The sequence below is a fragment of the Balaenoptera ricei genome, chromosome 8 (genome assembly GCF_028023285.1).
Source record: "Balaenoptera ricei isolate mBalRic1 chromosome 8, mBalRic1.hap2, whole genome shotgun sequence".
In the NCBI taxonomy this organism is placed as follows: domain Eukaryota; kingdom Metazoa; phylum Chordata; class Mammalia; order Artiodactyla; family Balaenopteridae; genus Balaenoptera; species Balaenoptera ricei.
Genome location: NC_082646.1, coordinates 25,754,274 through 25,774,719, shown reverse-complemented (window position 1 = coordinate 25,774,719; position 20,446 = coordinate 25,754,274). Strand labels below are relative to the sequence as shown.

At 38.1% G+C, this 20,446-nt stretch overlaps 1 long non-coding RNA gene across 1 annotated transcript in view; it reads left to right on the top strand.

Moving 5' to 3' along the window:
* LOC132369669 (uncharacterized) overlaps window positions 1-15,357 on the top strand; it is a 45,871-nt gene extending 30,514 nt beyond the window's left edge. The window contains exons 2-3 of the long non-coding RNA XR_009504460.1: window positions 1,919-1,965; window positions 15,313-15,357. This is a non-coding gene — a long non-coding RNA (uncharacterized LOC132369669). The remainder of the gene's footprint in view (window positions 1-1,918; window positions 1,966-15,312) is intronic.
* Window positions 15,358-20,446: the final 5,089 nt, after the last annotated feature.

The window sequence follows — 20,446 nt, the reverse complement described above, 5'->3', positions numbered from 1 at the left end:
TCAGAGTATCGTACATGGCACACCAATTATGATTTGTTCCTGTCTTTTACATAGATTTTCTAGTTAACTGTAATTAGGACATTAACAAGTGTGCCTCCTTTAAAACAAAGCTAGATTTAAAAATAAATTAAGCAGTAATTCTTTTTGCTTTCCTATGGAAAACATTTAGAGAAGTTATTTAATGAGCACCTAACGAGCAGTGAGTTAAATAGCATTTGCAAAAGGCTTTCTTCTACCACCCAAAGCCATTTTTGGTGTTTCCTCTTTGGGGGCAAATAATTAGAACTAATTGTTGTCTTTGTTTCCTGTTTGGGGGACAGATAATTAGAACTAATTATTAGTTCCCTTCACCTGTCCCACCCAACCAGCAAGTCCAATTGATTCTACCTTCTTCATCACCACTGTTGGTGTCCCAGTTCAGGTCACAATTTGCCAGAATTTATCTAAACAGTCTCCTAAGTGATTCTTAACTTGACAAAATGATCTTTTACTTTAGAGGAGGATATAATAAGAATGAGAAAATAATAATACCAGAAATGAGTAGCAACTCATTGATTGCATATTATATACATCTAACTATGCTAAGCACCTTACATGCTTTGGTTCATTCAATCCTTAGAACAGTCGTACGAGGCAGTTGTGATTTCTCTCCCCATCTAAGGAGAAGAAAACTGAACCCCAGAGAGATTAAGCAATTTGTCTAAAGCCATTTGGCTATTGGTAGAGCCTCAGACATGAATCCTCTGTCTCCAAAACTTGTGCTCTTAACTACCATGCACACTCTCTGCCATATTTGCCCAAATTTCCCTTAAATAATAAAGATCCTTTGCCATATTAAACTATGTTGCATTACCAGAACAGTGCTGGGCACATAAACATTCAAGAAATTTTTTGTTTTGTTTTGTTTTGATGGACAGACTCAGGAACCCCTATGTACAGGACTGGAAGCTGGAGTATTATAATACTTCATTTATTCCACATCATTATGAAAGAGTTTTTTTTAGGTAAACCAGTTTTCTAGCTAACTGAAATTAAACTATTTAAGGATAATTTTTTTAAATTTTGATAAAATCTTTCTGAAATGTATTCCATTACTTTTTTGCCTCAGTAGTATGACAGTTCTAATTTAATATTATCCTAATGACAAAAAATATTGTTTTGACCAACAAATGTTGCATATGCTGTTTATTTAGTATTTCATCTGGGCTATGGTTTTAATTACCATCTATATGCTGAGGAAGCCCAAATCTTTGTCTCTAACTGGGATTTCTCTCCTGATCTTCAGATCCCTGTATTATATATCCACACTCCCACTTACCCTGAAAATTCATAATGAACCAAAGATCCCCAAATACACCTAGACCCCCAAATCTGTATCTCCAGAATTCCATATCTTAGTGAAAGATTACACTGTCTACCTAGTTGCTAGCCATAAACATGGGCATAATGTTTGACTCTTCCTTTTCCTTCCTTAACTACCCCCCCAATCAATCAATCAACAAAAGTCCTATTGATTTTGTCTTCTATATATCTCGCCAATCCAAAACATTCTGTCTCTGTCTTTTGCTTTATCCTGCCATTATTATGTTTGCCTAGATGATTGTAACCTTATAAATGATGCCCCTACCTATAATTTCACCACAATCTAATTTATTCTCTATACTAGAGTGAGATTACATTTTTAAAACTAGAACTCTGATTATGTCACATCCAGGTCTATAATTTTCAATAGTTCTTCACTGCTCATGGGATAAGGTTCAAAGGTCTTTAATATTGCATAAAGCCTTTGATGATCTGACCCCTTCTTGCCCTTCTGTATTTTGCCATCCCTGTTTTTACCTGTTCCTCTCATTGAGCACCACACTAGGTCATATTGAATGTTTCCCCCTCTATACATCATGTATTTTCTTGCTTCTAGGAATTTGCATGTGCTACTTGGGGAACCCCCAGAACCCTACATCTAAGGTAAGCATCTCTCACATTCACTGTCACAGCACCTATTTCTACTTGTAATATTGTGGTTAAGTACCTATTTGTTTTTGGTATCATCTTCTCCTCTGTCTTCCTCAAGACTGTTGGGTCTGGAGGATGGAATTCATGCCCCTCTTGTTCACCCTGTATCCCTAGTGCCTAACTCGGTGTCTAGAGCATAGTAGGCACTAACATATTGTAATAATTTTTTTAAATTTTAGAATAGTTTTAGGTTTACAGAAACATTACAAAGATACTACAGAAAGTTTCCTTATACTAGCACACAGTCTCCTCTATTGTTAACATCTTACATTAATATGATACATTTGTCACAATTAATGGACTGATATTGATACCAAATTTTTAACTAAAATCTATGCTTATTCAGATTTCCCTATCTTTTTAAATTGGGGTATAATTGTTTTACAATGTTGTGTTAGTTTCTACTGTACAGCGAAATGGAGTTCCCTGTGGTATACAGCAAGTTCTCATTAGTTATCTATTTTATACGTTTTAGTGTATATATGTCAATCCCAATCTCCCAATTCATCCCACTCCCCATTACCCCTTGGTGTCCATACATTTGTTCTCTACGTTTGTGTCTCTATTTCTGCCTTGCAGACAGGTACCATTTTTCTAGATTCCACATATATGCATTAATATATGATATTTGTTTTTCCCTTTCTGACTTATTTCACTCTGTATGACAGTCTCTAGGTCCATCCACATCTCTACAAATGACCCAATTTCGTTCCTTTTTAGGGCTAATATTCCATTGTATATATGTACCACATCTTCTTTATCCATTCATCTGTCGATGGGCATTGAGGTAGCTTCCATTACTTGGCTGTTGTAAATAGTGCTTCAATGAACATTGGGGTGTATGTGTCTTTTTGAATTATGGTTTTCTCTGGGTATATGCCCAGTAGTGGGATTGCTGTGTCATATGGTAAATCTATTTTTATTTTTTTAAGGAACCTCCATACTGTTCTCCATAGTGGTTGTATCAATTTACATTCCCACCAACAGTGCAAGAGGGTTCCCTTTTCTCTACACCCGCTCCAGCATTTATTGTTTGTACATTTTTTGATGACGCCATTCTGACCCATGGAAGGTGATACCTTAGTGTAGTTTTGATATTTATTTCTCTAAAACTTAGTGATGTTGAGCATTTTTTCATGTGCCTCTTGGTCATCTGTATGTCTTCTTTGGAGAAATGCCTATTTAGGTCTTCACCCATTTTTGGATTGGGTTGTTTGTTTTTTGATATTGAGCTGCATGAGCTGTTTATATATTTTGGAGATTAATCCTTTGTCCATTGATTCATTTGCAAATATTTTCTCCCATTCTGTGGGTTGTCTTTTCATCTTGTTTATGGTTTCCTTTGCTGTACAAAAGCTTTCACGTTTCATTAGGTTCCATTTATTTTTGCTTTTATTTACATTACTCTAGAAGGTGGGTCAAAAAAGATCTTGCTGTGATTTATGTCAAAGACTGTTTTGCCTGTTTTCCTCTAAGAGTTTTATAGTGTCCAGTCTTACATCTAGGTCTTTAATCCATTTTGAGTTTATTTCTGTGTGTGGTGTTAGGGAGTGTTCTAATTTCATTCTTTTACCTGTAGCTCTCCAGTTTTCCCCACACAATTTATTGAAGAGACTGTCTTTTCTCCATTGTATATTCTTGCCTCCTTTGTCATAGATTAGATGACCATAGGTGCATGGGTTTATCTCTGGGCTTTCTATCCTGTTCCATTGATCTATATTTCTGTTTTGGTGCCAGTACCATATTGTCTTGATTACGGTAGCTTTGTAGTATAGTCTGAAGTCAGGGAGCCTGATTCCTCCAACTCTGCTTTTTTTCTCAAGATTGCTTTGGCTATTCGGGGTCTTTTGTGTCTCCATACACATTTTAAGAATTTTTGTTCTAGTTCTGTGAAAAATGCCATTGGTAATTTGATAGGAATTGCACTGAATCTATAGATTGCTTTAGGTAGTATAGTTATTTTCACAGTATTGATTCTTCCAATCCAAGAACATGGTATATCTCTCCATCTGTTTATGTCATCTTTGATTTCTTTCATCAGTGTTTCATAGTTTTCTGAGTACAGGTCTTTTACCTCCTTGGGTAGGTTTATTCCTAGGTATTTCATTCTTTTTGTTGCAATGGTAAATGGGAATATTTCCTTAATTTCTCTTTCTGATCTTTCGTTGTTAGTTTATAGGAATGCAAGAGATGTCTGTGCATTAATTTTGCATCCTGCAACTTTACCAAATTCATTGATTAGTTCTAGTAGTTTTCTGGTGTCATCTTTAAGATTTTCTATGTATAGTATCAGGTCATCTGCAAACAGTGACAGTTTCACTTCTTCTTTTCCAATTTGTTTTCCTTTTCTTACTTTTTCTCCCCTGATTGCCATGGCTAAGACTTCCAAAACTGTGTTGAGTAATGGTGGCAAGAATGGTCATCCTTGGGCTTCCCTGGTGGCGCAGTGGTTGAGAATCCACCTGCCAATGCAGGGGACACGGGTTCGAGCCCTGGTCTGGGAGGATCCCACATGCCGCGGAGCAACTGGTCCCGTGAGCCACAACTACTGAGCCTGCATGTCTGGAGCCTGTGCTCTGCAGCAAGAGAGGCCGTGACAGTGAGAGGCCCATGCACAGTGATGAAGAGTGGCCCCCGCTTGCCACAACTAGAGAAAGCCCTCGCACAGAAGCAAAGACTCAACACAGCCATAAATAAATAAATAACTAAATTTATTAAAAAAAAAAAAAAAAAAAAGAATGGTCATCCTTGTCTTGTTCCTGATCTTAGAGGAAATGCTGTCAGTTTTTCACCATTGAGAATGATGTTTGCTGTGGGTCTCTCGTATATGACCTTTATTATGTTGAGGTAGTGTCCCTCTATGCCCACTTTCTGGAGAGTTTTTATCATAAATTGGTGTTGAATTTTGTCAAAAGCTTTTTATGCATCTATTGAGATGATCACATGGTTTTTATTCTTCAGTTTGTTAATGTAGTGTATCACATTGATTGATTTGCATATATTGAAGAATCCTTGCATCCCTGGGATAAATCCCACTTGATCGTGGTGTATGATCGTTTTAATGTGCTGTTGGATTCTGTTTGCTAGTATTTTGTTGAGAATTTTTGTGTCTATATTCATCAGTGATACTGCTCTGTAATTTTCGTTTTTTGTGATATCTTTGATATCTTTTGGTTTCAGGGTGATGCTGACCTCATCGAATGAGTGCATAATCATTTTTTCCTCTGCAATTTTTTGGAATAGTTTGAGAAGGATGGGTGTCAGCTCCTCTCTAAATGTTTGATAGAATTCACCTGTGAAGCCATGTGGTCCTGGACTTTTGTTTGTGGGAAGATTTTTAATCACTGTTTCAATTTCCTTACTTGTGATTGGTCTGTTCATATTTACTATTTCTTACTGGTTCAGTCTTGGAAGATTATACCTTTCTAAGAATTTGTCCATTTCTTCCAGGTTGTCCATTTTATTGGCATATAGTTGCTTGTAGTAGTCTCTTATGATGCTATGTATTTCTGTGGTGTCCATTGTAAGTTCTCTGTTTTCATTTGTAACTTTATTGATTTGAGTCCTCTCCCTCTTTTTCTTAATAAGTCTGGCTAATGGTTTATCAATTTTGTTTATCTTCTCAAAGAACAAGATTTTAGTTTTATTGATCTTTGGTGTTGTTTTCTTTTTTTCTATTTCATTTATTTCTGCTCTAATCTTTATGATTTCTTTATTTCTACTAAATTTGGGGGTTTTGTTGTTGTTCTTCTTCTTTCTCTAGTTGTTTTAAGTGTAGGGTTAGATTGTTTATTTGAGATTTTTCTTGTTTCTTGAGGTAGGATTGTATTGCTTTAAACTTCCCTCTTAGGACTGCTTTTGCTGTCCCATAGGTTTTGTGTTGTTGTGTTTTAGTTGTCATTTGTCTCTAGGTAGTTTTTGATTTCCTCTTTGATTTCTTCAGTGATCTCTTGGTTATTTAGTTGCACATTGTTTAGCCTCCATGTGTTTGTGTTTTTTACAGTTTTTTTCCTGTAATCGATTTCTAATCTCATAGCATTGTGGTCGGAAAAGATGCTTGGTACAATTTCCTATTTCTTAAATTTACCAAGGCTTGATTTGTGACCCAAGGTGTGATCTACCCTGAAGAATATTACATGTGCACTTGAGAAGAAAGTGTATTCTTCTGTTTTCAGATGGAATGTCTTATAAATATCAATTAAATCTATCTGGTTTATTGTGTCATTTAAAGCTTGTGTTTCCTTATTGATTTTCTGTCTGGATGATCTGTCCATTGGTGTAAATGAGGTGTTAAAGTCCCCCACTATTATTGTGTTACTGTCGATATCTCCTTTTATAACTGTTAACATTTGCCTTATGTATTGAGGTGCTCCTATGTTGGGTGCACATATATTTATAATTGTTATATCTTCTTGGATTGATCTCTTAATCATTATGTAGTGTCCTTCATTGTCTTTTGTAACAGCCTTTATCTTAAAGTCTATTTTATCTGATATGAGTATTGCTACTCCAGCTTTCTTTTGATTTATGTTTGCATGGAATATCCTTTTCCATCCCCTCACTTTCAGTCTGTATGTGTCCCTAGGTCTGAAATGGGTCTCTTGTAGACAGCATATATATGGTTCTTGTTTTTGTATCCATTCAGCCAGTCTGTGCCTTTTGGTTGGAGCATTTAACCCATTTACATTTAAGGTAATTATCAATATGTATGTTCCTATTACCATTTTCTTAATTTTTTTGGATTTGTTTTTGTAGGTCTTTTTCTTCTTTTGTGTTTTCCACTTAGAGAAGTTCCTTTAGCATTTGTTGTAGAGCTGGTTTGGTGGTGCTGAATTCTCTTAGCTTTTGCTTGTCTGTAAAGCTTTTGATTTCTCTGTTGAATCTGAATGAGATCCTTGCTGGGTAGAGTAATCTTAGTTGTAGGTTTTTCCCTTTCATCACTTTAAATGTGTCCTGCCACTCCCTTCTGGCCTGCAGGGTTTCTGCTGAAAAATCAGCTGATAACCTTATGGGGATTCCCTTGCATGTTATTTGTTGCTTTCCCTTGCTGCTTTTAATATTTTTTCTTTGTATTTAGTTTTTGATTGTTTGATTAACATGTGTTTCAGCATGTTTCTCCTCGGTTTTATCCTGTATGGGACTCTCTGCACTTCCTGAACTTGATTGACTATTTCCTTTCCCATGTTAGGGAAGTTTTCAACTATAATCGCTTCAAATATTTTCTCAGACCCTTTCTCTTTCTCTTCTTCTTCTGGGACCCCTATAATTCGAATGTTGGTGCGTTTAATGTTGTCCCAGAGGTCTCTGAGAGTGTTCTCAATTCTTTTCGTTCTTTATTCTGCTCTGCAGCAGTTATTTCCACCATTCTATCTTGCAGCTCACTTATCCATTCTTCTGCCTCAGTTATTCTGCTATTGATTCCTTCTAGAGTATTTTTATTTTCAGTTATTGTGTTGTTCATCACTGTTTGTTCTTTAGTTCTTCTAGGTCTTTGTTAAACGTTTCTTGTATTTTCTCCCTTCTGGTTCTGAGATTTTAGATCACCTTTACTATCATTACTCAGGTAGACTGCTTATTTCCTCGTCATTTGTTTGGGCTTATGGTTTTTTACTTTGCTCCATCATCTGCAACATATTTCTCTGTATTGTCATTTTGTTTAGCTTACTGTGTTTGGGGTCTCCTTTCTGCAGGCTGCAGGATCATAGTTCCTCTTCTGGTGTCTGCCCCCAGTGGGTGAGCTTGGTCCAGTAGCTTGTGTAGGCTTCCTGGAGCGGGGGACTGGTACCTGTGTTCTGGTGGGTGGAGCTGGATCTTGTCCCTCTGATGGGCAGGGCCATGTCTGGTGATGTGTTTTGTGGTGTTTGTGAGCTTAGTATGACTTTAGGCAGCCTTTCTGCTAATGGGTGGAGTTGTGTTCCTGTCTTGCTATTTGTTTGCTGTGAGGCCTCCAGCAGTGGAGTTTGCTGGGCGTTGGGTGGAGCTGGGTCTTGATGTTGAGATGGGGACCTCTAGGAGAGCTCTTGCTGATTAATATTCCCTGGGACTGGTAGTTCTCTGTTGGTCCAACATCCTGGACTCAGCTCTCCCACCTCAGAGACTCAGGCCCAAACCTTGTCCAGAGCACAAAGACCCTGCAAGCCACATGGCACAGAAGGAAAGGAAAAAAAAAAAAACTGAACAAACAAAACCCCAAGACTAATGGTAAAAGCAAAACCAAACACAGACACACACACACACACACACACACACACACACACACACACAGAGAGAGAAAACAAAAAAGAAGAGAGCAACTGAACAAATAAACGAACCCAAAAATGAAAACAAACACTAAAAACTAAACTAACAAAAATAAAAAACAAAAACAAGTCAGAAGCAGAAAGCAAACTCTAGGTAGGTCTCTGGACCTGCTGTGGGCACTGTGGGGCCAGCTCAGACTCTGACCTGGCCCAACTTCTGTGTGTACTTGCCCCCAACGTCCACAGCCTCAATTGTGGGAAAGCTCATCTTTTCAGATATTCCACAGATGCAGGGTTTACCAAGCCGATTGTGGGGATTTAATCAGCCCCCCCTGCGGCTGCATAGAGAGATTTCCCTTCCTCTTCTTTGGTCACACCACCCCTGGAGTTCAGCTTTTGTTCTGGCCCCACCAAAACCAAAGCATGTGGTTTTGGTATGTGGGCCACCCTCAGGCGTCTGTTCTCCCCCCAGGCAAGAGGGTGAGAAAGCAGCAGCTGATTTGGGTTCACTGGCTCACTCAGGCTGGGGAGAAGGAGGGATTGCAGTCATAACTGGGTTCTGCAGTGAGTGCCTGCAATGGCAGAGGCCAGCAGGAAGTTATAACAGCCTGAGGCATGCTGTGCACTCTCCTAGGGAAGTTGGTCCCAGATTGCAGGACCCTTGGCAATGGAGGGCTGCAGAGGCTCCCAGGAAGGTGTGGGCAGTGACCTGTGCTTGGTCTCAGGATGCTTGGTTGCAGTGGTGGCAGTGGTAGCCACCGCGCCCACCTCTGGGGTCCGAGGTAGCAGCCGTGGCTCGCACCCACCTGGAGCTCATTTAGGCAGTGCCCTGCTGTCTGTGAGCACACAGAGAAAGACATTCCTATGGTGGGCCCATCCTTCTATTTGAGCACCCCACAACAATGGTCACTTACTCTCTGGTAGGCCCAGACTTCTTCCCAAACTCCCTCAGCTGTGGCACACTAGCCGCCTCAGGCTGTCTTCATGCAGCCAATCCCAGTCCTCTCCCTGGGGTCTGACTTCCGAAGCCTGAGCCTCAGCACCCAGCCCCAACCCACCCTGGTGTGCAAACAAGAATCTCAGGCCGGGGAGTGCTGGTCGACACTGATCCTCTGGACAGGATTCTCTCTGCTTTGCCCTCCGTACCCCTGTTGCTGCACTTTCCTCTGAGGCTCCAAAGCTCCCCCTGTCCCCGCCAGTGAGGAGGCTTCCCAGCATGTGGAAGCTTTTCCTACCTTCACAATAAAGTGAAGCACAATAAAACAAGGTATGCTTGTATGTCCAGCCTGTATTTAAGGGGTAAAGAGTTATGCTCCACCTCCTTGAGGGCAGAGTATCTACAGAAATTATTTGGAATTCTTTTGTGTGAAAGATTTATGTACACTTATTCATGTATTCAGTCATTTATTTATATCAGTATGGAGTCATGGATATTTATTTTATACTTTGAGTTATTATCCAATAATACTTTATTTATTTTGTTACTCAAATTGTTCTGCTTTGACCATCAGGAGCTCCTGTGTTTATTTGATATATCCCCAGTTGTTTGTCTTTTGAGCACTTCCTTACTTTCTGGCACAAGAAGACAGAGCAGGCTTACCTTGTATATTTCCTGCCCAAACACTAGAATCAGCCATTTTTCCAAGGAGCACTGGTTCCTTTAACTGGAGAATGTATTTGAAACCATGATCTGGGCTCTGGGTGGGCACTAACAGTTTTTAATTGAAATTTGGGTTTGTTTTTAAAAGACCCAAATGTACAAAGAATAATATACATTCCCACCACTCAAAATGAACACATTTTTCCTCTTTATTTTGCTTTTTAATAAATAAAACATTCATAAAAGTGAAGGCCATTTTCCCACTCCCCAATCCTAAAACACTCCCTCTTTTCCCAGAAACAACCACAATCATAAGTTGACATGTAGAAATTTTTTTCAAGCATGCATGAAATATTTACAGAAATAGCTATGTATTAAAGAAAATACTGGCAAAACTCACAACAAACAAAAGTCCAGCCACCAGATGGCTTTAGAGGTGAATTCTACCAAACATTTAGAGAAGAGTTGACACCTATCCTTCTCAAACTATTCCAAAAAATTGCAGAGGAAAAAATGCTTCTGCACTCATTCGATGAGGCCAGCATCACTCTGATACCAAAACTAGACAAATATATCACACAAAAAGAAAATTACAGGCCAATATCACTGATGAACATAGATGCAAAAACCTCAATGAAATATTAGCAAATTGAAGCCAACAGTACACTAAAAGGATCATTTACCATACTCAAGTGGAATTTATCCCAGGGATGCAAGGATGGTTCAGTATCCACAAACCAATCAGTGCGATATACCACATTAACAAGTTGAAGAATAAAAACCATATGATTGAGAGGGGCAAGAGACAAGATGGCAGAGCAGAAGAAATTGAGTTCATCTCCTCTCATGAAAAAAACAAAATCACAACTAACTACTGAACAACCATCAACAAAAAAGACTTGAACCTACCGAAAAAGATATTCTACACCCAAAGACAAAGAAGAAGCCACAATGAGATGATAGGAGGGGTGCTTTTGCAATATAATCAAATCCCATACCTGCCAGATGGGTGACCCACAAACTAGAAAATAATTATATTGCAGAGGTTCTCCCACAGGAGTGAGAGTTGTGAGCCCCACATTATGCTCCTCACCCTGGGGGTCTGGCATCAGGTGGAGGAGCCTCCAAAACATCTGCTGTTGAAAGCCAGTGGAGCTTGAATGCAGGAGCTCCACAGAACTGGGGGAAACAGAGACTCCACTCTTGGAGGTCACACACAAGGCTTCACATGCATTGGGACCCAGAGCAAAGCAGTGACTCCATAGAAGCCTGGGCCAGACATATCTGCATTTCTTGGAGGGTCTTCTGACATATGAGGAGTGGTCATGGCTCACTGTGGGGGCAAGGGCACTAGTGGTAGAGGCCCCAGGGAATATTCATTGGTGTGGGCTCTCCTGGAGGACACCATTTTGGCACGAGATCTGGCCCCATGCAACAGCCTGCAGGCTGCAGTGCCAAACAACCATGCTCAGGCCAAACAACCAACAGGGTGGGAACACAGCCCCATCCATCAGCAGACAGGCTGCCTAAAGTCATTCTGAGCCCACTGCCAGCTCTCAACACACCCCTTGACACAGCCCTTCCCACCAAAGGGATAAGACCCAGCTCCACCCACCAGTGGGCAGGCACCAGTTCCTCCCACCAGGAAGCCTGCACACCTTCTAGACCAGTGTCACTCACCAGGGGGCAGACACCAAAAGAAAAAGGAACTACAGTCCTGCAGCCTGAGGAACAGAGACCACAAACAGAGAAAGTTAGACAAAATGAGATGGCAGAGAAAGATGTTCCAGATGAAGGAACAAGATAAAAAAAACCTCAGAAGAACAGCTAATTTAAGTAGAGATATGCAATCTACCTGAAAAAGAATTCAGAGTAATGATAGTAAGATGATCCAAGATCTCGGGAAAAGGAATGGAGGCACAGACTGAAAGGATACAGGAAATGTTTAATAAAGAGCTAAAAGCTTTAAAGAACAAACAAACAGAGATGAACAGTATATATTCAACACCCATTTATGATAAAAACTCTCCAGAAAGTGGGCATATAGGAAACATACCTCAACATAATAAAGGCTGTATATGACAAACCCACAGCTAACATCATACTGAACAGTGAAAAGCTGAAAGTATTTCCTCTAAGATCAGGAACAAGACAAGGATGTCCACTCTCACCACTTTTATTCAACATAGTTTTGGAAGTCCGAGCCAGGGCAATCAGAGAAGAAAAAAAATAAAAGGAATCCAAATTGGAAAAGAAGAAATAAAACCAACTTGGTTTGCAGATGACATGATATTATACATAGAAAATCCTAAAGATGCTACCAGAAAACTACTAGAGCTCATGAATGAATTCAGTAAATTTGCAGAATACAAACTTAATACACAGAAATCTGTTGCATTTCTATACACTAACAATGAAAGATAAGAAAGAGAAATTAAGGAAATAATCCCATTTACCATCACATCAAAAAGAATAAAATACCTAGATATAAATCTACCCAAGGAGGCAAAAGGCCTGTACTCTGAAAACTATAAGATGCTGATGAAAGAAATTGAAGATGAGGACTTCCCTGGTGGTGCAGTGGCCAATGCAGGGAACATGGGTTCGATCCCTGGTCTGGGAAGATCCCACAGTCCACAGAGAAACTAAGCCTACAAGCCACAACTACTGAGCTTGTGTGCCACAACTACTGAAGCCTGCATGCCTAGAGTCCGTGGTCTGCAGCAAGAAAAGCCACCACAATGAGAAACCCGTGCACCACAATGAAGAGTAGCCCCCACTCGCTGCAACTAGGGAAAGCCTGTGCACAGCAACAAAGACCCAACACAGTCAAAAATAAATTAATTAATTTTTAAAAAAAAGAAATGAAAAATGACACAAACAGATGGAAAGACATACTATGTTCTTGGATTAGAAGAATGAATATTGTCAAAATGACTATACGACCCAAGGCAATCTACAGATAATGCAATCCCTATTCAATTACCAATGGCATTTTTCACAGGACTAGAACAAAAGAGTTTTTAATTTATAGGGAAACACAAAAGACCCCAAATAGCCAAAGTAATCTTGAGAAAGAAAAACAGAGCTGGAGAATCAGGCTCCCTGACTTCAGACTATACTACAAAGCTACAGTCATCAAGACAGTATGGTACTGGCAGAAAAACAGAAATGTAGATCAATGGAACAGGATAGAAAGCCCAGAAATAAACCCACTCACCTATGGTCAATTAATCTATTGACAAAGGAGGTAAGAATATATAGTGGAGAAAAGGCAGCCTCTTCAATAAGTGGTGTTGGGAAAACTGGACAGCTACATGCAAAAGAATGAAAAAGAATGTTAGGACATTCTCTAACACCATACACAAAAATAAACTCAAAATGGATTAAAGACCTAAATGTAAGGCCAGATACTATAAAACTCTTAGAGGAAAACATAGGCAAAACACTTGACGACACAAATTGCAGCAATATCTTTTTGTATCCACCTCCTAGAAAAATGAAAATAAAAACAAAAATAAACAAATGGGGAACTAATTTTGCACAGCAAAGGAAAGCAAAAACAAAATCAAAAGACATCCCACAGAATTGGAGAAAATATTTGCAAATGAAGCGACTGACAAGGGATTAATCTCCAAAATATGCTCATGCAGCTCAATATCAAAAAAACAAACAGCCCAATCAAAAATGGGCAGAAGATCTAAATAGACATTTCTCTGTAGTAGACATACAGATGTCCAAAAGGCACATGAAAAGATGCTCAACATCACTAATTATTAATGAAATACAAAACTACAATGAGGTATCACCTCAGACTGGTCAGAATGGCCATCATCAAAAAGTTGACAAACAATAAATGCTGGTGAGAGTGTGGAAAAAAGGTAAATCTTGTCCACTGTTGGGAATGTAAATTGGTGTATCCAGTGTGGAAAACAGTATAGCACTTTCTCAAAAAAATAAAAATATTACTACCATATGAGCCAGCAATTCCACTCCTGGGTATGTTTCCAAAAAAAAATGAAAACACTAAAAGATACATGCACTCCAATATCATAGCAGCATTATTTACAGTTGCCAAGATATGGAAGCAACTAAAGTGTCCATCAACAGATGAGTGGGTACAAAGGATGTGGTATATATACACAATGGAATACTACTCAGCCATAAAAAAAGAACAAGATTTTGCTATTTGCAACAACATGGATGGACTTGAAGGGTATTATGCTAAGTGAAATAAGTCAGAGAATAACATAATGCATGATATCACTTATATATGGAAGCTAAAAAAGAAATCTAGTAAGTATAGCAAAAAGAAACAGACTCACAGATATAGAGAACAAGCTAGTGGTTACCAGTGGGGTGAGGGATGGCGGAGGGGCAAGAGACAAGTAGGGGATTAAGAGATACAAACTACTATATATATAATAAATAAGCTACAAGGATATATTGTATAGAACAGGGAATATATCCAATATTTTACAATAAGTATAAATGGAGTATAACCTTTAAAAATTGTGAATCACTATGTTGTACATCTGAAACTTATGTAATATTGTAAATCATCTATACCTCAATTTTTTAAAAAAGCAAAAAGACTGGCTTTTGTTTAGGCCGAGTTTCCGTATTCCCTGGGCTGTTCTAGTGGGTAATTGTGTCTCTGCTGTAAGCCATTTGTCCACACATTTAGTACCTTACCTTGTTGTTGCAGCTAGCATTCCGTTTGTCTCTCTCTCATGAGGTAACTTCATTCTGCTATTGCTTCCAGCCACTCTCTCTTCTCTTGTCTGTTTCTTCACATCTCATACCAATTTGCTGCTTTGTAGGCAGCTTCTGGTGTCCTTCCTTGTTGGAAGATCAATAACTTGATATAGTGGATTTTGTGAAAGTATATTGTAAACTGAAATGTGCTAAACAATTATATAATTACACTGTTTTATTCACGGAGCCCCCCAAAATGGGGCCGGGGGCATATCATTCATTTGTTTGGAGTACTTGCTCTTTGTCAGCTATTTTTTAGCTTAGAGACATTACCAGTTGCTTTTAGTTATTTTTTGAGTTGTACTTCTGGAAGGTTGAGGCTGCCAGATTTAAGACAATTTGCTATCTGGAAATCAGAATAGTTAATTTAATGGTTCTTCATTTTTATCTTTCATACAAATACTGTTCTTCAAAATATAGGAACAGTATCCAAAATAGGGGAAAAGTTTACTATTGAAGGGATTGCTCGTGAAACTAACAATTTCTCCAGCAAGTGACTTAAAATGAGAGACTAATTGTGTAATTATAAAGTGAAAGGCTTTAGCTATAATTGCCATCCATTGAATTGTATTGCTGTGTGGGCAGTTCAGCTGGTAAAGTTCTGGGTGCATAGCACCTTATCTGCTTACTAAGGTAAGCAGAAATTTGGGGGTTGGGGTTTCCAGCCCCATTAACAGTAAATATATCTAATTTCTTCCACAGCTTACATTTACTTTGACAAAGGCAAATTTGGAAGCAATTACTTGAGAACCATTTGTATAACACCTGGATAATCAAAACAGGCACAATGAAGCACTTCCTGAGGTAAGTATTTATGGTTTCCTGGATGAGCACTCTGAAATGGAGAAACTTCCTTAACAATTAGTATAATATTTCTGTTCACCATTTGTGATCCTATAACCAGTTCTCTAGGACTGCATAAAATAGCATTGTATTTTGGCTAAGAACAATTTGGCCATAAGGTTCCTCTGCCAACTCTATACCCATACTGATGCTAAGAGAGAGCACTTACAAGTAGGAGATTACAAGAGATTATAAAAGAATATAGGCACAAAACCATGGGGCAGACACACTTTGATGCCTTGTGTTTCTAAAGCCCTAAGGTTCAGGTTTGAGGCGTTAGTAGTCAAGGAATCAATATAATTTGTGTAGAATCATTTTCCTAAAAAAAGTAATTTTAAATATAGATTTTGGTTGGCTGGCCAACCCATACAGGCATTTTCAAATGTTCATTTTTGGTGAAAAATATATGTTCTCAGGTTTTGCTTTTCCTGCCTCAGTGATGCCTCTTAAATCTGCATTAATTTTTGGTTCCCTGAAGATTGTGCTGTATAGGGTACGATATATGTTTGTGTGTTTTAGAGTGATCATTTTTTGTTTTGAAAGCCATTTAGCTGGACCTATAGTTATAATTATTTTCAAGAGTATTGACTGTCATTCACAATTCTATAAATAAAATTCTCAGAGAAATTTTACATTATATTAAAACATGACAAAATAAAGTTAATTTGGTCCTGAAAGTTAGAAAATAAGACACACTTTCTAGAATATTGAGTTTCTTTCCTGAAAGATGGTGGCCTACCTATATTGCATATTCTTGTCCCTTGTTCTGGCTATTTTCTCTAAGAAAATAATTAGTGGGTTTACTTCTTTTAGGAAGTGATTTAATTCTTTCAGTGGCTGCAATTTAAGATTTTCTTTTTCCCACTGGTTTTCATTGCATTGTTATTTCTGGAGCATCTAGGTCATTTTGGGTGGGATTCACTATGTTTTGGTGTAGCTACTGGTGTTTTACAATTCAATCTTAGAATTGTGAAAACCTCTCAGAAGGTCACTATTAAACCATTTACAGGCATTAACATTTGTTTTATTATACAGAATACTCCTCAGCCTGTTTATCTCAGATGTGTAAAAAGATAGTATTTGAAAAATCACTAGGTCATTTACCAGCAAAGTATTTAACTCGATACACTTTTGGTTGCCATGACATTAACCTATCTGTTTACACACTCATGAAAAATTGGTATCTATAAATCCCCCTTGAGTGTAAACGTGGTGTTTTTTATCTGTAGAATCGCGTTAACAGAGAGCTTTAGTGTTAGCTGAAGCTTAGAAGTCAGGAGCTCCTTTTGTAAAAGGGGAGGTGGTAGTGGTGAAGTTTGTGCCAAGACTTGTACTACTGAATTTCTTCTTCAGTGTTTTTGTTTTAGAAAAACTTGAGTGAGCTCAAAACCAGCCATTTTAGGAGAAATAGTAGCATTTGTTTCTGTTAGTTTTTGTTAAATTGAATAGGTGCAACACTATGTTTAATAGAGATTATATTTTTAATTGAATTTGTATTTGATGATTTAAAACTGATATAGTGAAAAATCTACCACTCTAATTTCACACAGAGCAGCACCAAGGGTAATGGAACTGGCATATCCCTATCAGTTATATGTTCTGATACAAATTTTTCTCTTTTAACTTGGCACATTTGTTTTATAAATATTACTTAACATTGATAATTTGTGTGAAACTGAAGCTAGCATAATAAATTACACATCAAGAGAGAAACTTGAGGATTTTCATTGACCATTGGTTTTGAAATAATAACAGGAAACTCAATCATTTTAAAAAATATTTATTTATTATTATTATTATTATTTTTTTGGCTGCATCAGGTCTTAGTTGTGGCATTCCGTTGTGGTGCATGAGCTCAGTAGTTGTGGTGCATGGCTTAGTTGCCCAGCAGCATGTGGGATCTTAGTTCCCCAACCAGGGATTGAACCCGCGTCCCCTGCATTGGAAGGCGAATTCTCTACCACTGGACCACCAGAGAAGTCCCAAAATTCAATCATTGTTTCTCCTTAGTTGGTTATTGCTTTTGGCTTTAATTTTTGTTTTTAATGCTTTTTATTGTTATAACTTGTGTGTATTCATTATATGTTAATGTTTGTGGTAATTGGAGGGATAGGAGGGCAAGGAGTAATAATTCTGCATTACAGGCACTATCAGATAATTTAGGTTGCCTTCTATTCTCTGTAGTCCATTCCCACAATTTGGCAATCTTTTCATTCGAACCAAAGAGGAGGTTATATAAATATAACTTGAACAAATCAGGTGTTAATTCCTGAGCTCAGCAAATACATTATGTAGAATAAGGAGTTGACTTTCACTGAGAAGAATCAGCATCATTTAAAAAGCCCACAGAGTTATTAATCTGTCAACTTCTGAGTTGCTCTAGAATGAGCAACTTCTGAGGCCATGTACAGCCTCAGAAGAAGTGAAGTTAATCTTAAAGAAACCAGGTGTGGGGAAAAATGGATTTTAATCCACATTTAAGATACATGGAACCCATACTCTTCTCTTTCTAACTCCCTGCTACCATCACATATATTAATGGTGTAACTACTCAGAGCTTAAGGGAGTAGAAAAAACATTACATAAGATATTAGAAATAAATGCTACAGGATTAGTACACCCAGCTGAAGGGTGTGTTTTAAATTGACAGTAGATATGGGATATTGGATAAGTACCCCACAGTCACCCAATATGACTTTAGCCATGATCTGCATTAAAAGAATACAGGGATAAAACTGAGAAGAAAGTGTCTATGTGTGATCAGAAAAAGAGGGGACACTTTTTGAGCCCTAAATATAACTGAGGCTTAGAGTTTAGCTTGTTTAATGTATTTCATTAATTTCAACTCAATTATTGTTTATAACAGAGAGGACCTAACAGTTGTATTAAGATCTTTTCCTTTGCTAGGATTTAGTTATTGAAATTAAATGCTTTTAAGGTCATCAAAACATTATTAATTTTGAATTTTTCTAATAAAGGGGATAAGTCACCCCATATAAATAATTCCTTCCAACTATTTCAGCCACAAGATCTCAGTTTCTTGGCCATGGACTTCACTGCATACTTTCCTTCCTTAGGCAGAAGACAGGAAATGAAACCATCTGCCAAACTCAAGCCTCCATGGGAGAAACTGAGATATAACGCAGACTTGTACCCAAGTCCTGGCTGTGAAACAGTAAAGGGGAAAACAATGTTTTACTACTGTGATTAGGTAAATAAAGGCTTCCAATTAGCAAAAAAATATGTAAATGGGGTTTTATAAGTCATTCACACTTGATTAATATCTTGGTCCACTGATTCATTTAGAAAGCGTTTAGTGCTAGTGATAATTCCAGTACTATGCCACATTTTAATTTTTATTTTCTCTTCATAACAATTGTAATAAAATAAGAATTAATACCCCGTTTACAGCACAGGGCAAGAAAGCTTAGCAAAGTTAAGAAACTCATCTAAGGGCACACAGATATTTGAATGCAGGCCTATCTGACTTCAAAGTTTTTTTCTCATAATTTTTGCATCATGGTACTGTGTACCTGTCGTGAGGTGTTCTGGGTGATACAGAAGTGAATATGAGGTGGCCTTTGCTCCAAAGTAACATACCACTTGGCAACGAGATGAAGTCATGCATACAAAATTAAGTTGTAAGAAGAAATGTGATTGGTGACATGTTACAGCTGTTTTGTGATGGGACTATTCAGGGAAGGCTTCACTGAGGTGATGTTGAAGGAAAGAGACAGAGGATGTAACAGGTGGAGAAGGTCCTAAGAACAAAGCCTGAGAAAGTGTGACCAGCTGCCACAAGCAGCAGGTGGTCCAGGTTTGTTGGCTGTAGACCCCGTTTAGGGAGAGTAGAAGATAAGTTGCAAAGATGAAGTTGGGGGCAGCTCTTGGACACGTTTGCAAGCATGGCATAAAACAGCCCAGAAGCATGGTAACACTTTCACCCAGACCTAATGTAGACCTTAAAGAGAAGGGTGAGTCAGACAAAAAATCTTTTTCCCTTACAACGTGTGTCTAGCCTTATCTTAGAGCCAGATATCTAGTCCATTCCCTTCAGCTTACAAATGAGAGGGCAGAGCCGCAGAGAAACAAAGTAGCTTGTCCACAGTCACACAGCTCATAATGGCAAATTGAGGCTAGACCTGAAGTCAGACTTCAGACACTTTCCTATTTAATCAAGTAGTATTTCCATTCACCACCAACTAATTTCCACTGCATTTGAAGGGCTGAAGGTGCAGGGTCATGTAGTTATTCCAGAATTTGACTATCATTGCTTGAGACATTGACTGAGCTTATTTATAAGATGTAGAAGCGAAGTCCTGAAAAGGGATAGATTTATGGTACATTTGAATACCTCTCTCACTGTAGACTGGTACTTTTAGCCGTAGTTTTCTCTTTTTTAGGACACACACATACACACCACGTATGTATATACATAGATAAATATACATATGTATACATACATATATGTGTGTGTATGTATACACGCTATATATACACACATACACATGTACATGTATGTTTACACATACATGTATTTTAAATTATTTTGTTTCCTGCATAAAAACAAACAAAAATTTTTTCCACACCCTTGTTGAAATATGTTAACCTGAATAGTTTTCTAGGCAATTTCCTGTAGGAGCCTGCCATGAGAGATTTTTTTGGGAACTTGAGTATTGGCTTCCCAGCTCTCCTGCCTCTGACCTGAATGTCTATTTCCTTTCCTGGGTTAGGGAAGTTTTGAGCTCTTATATCTTCAAATATATTCTCTGTCACTTTCTCTCTCTTTTCTCCTTCTGGGACCACTATAATGTGAATGTTAGTATGCTTGATGTTGTCACACAGGTCTCAAACTGTCCTCATTTTTTTATTCTTTTTTCTTTTTTTTCTGTTCAGCTTCAGTGATTTCCACTACTCTGTTTCCAGCTAGCTGATCTGTTCCTGTGTATCAACTAAGCTACTATTGATTCCTTCTAGTGTATTTCTTATTTTA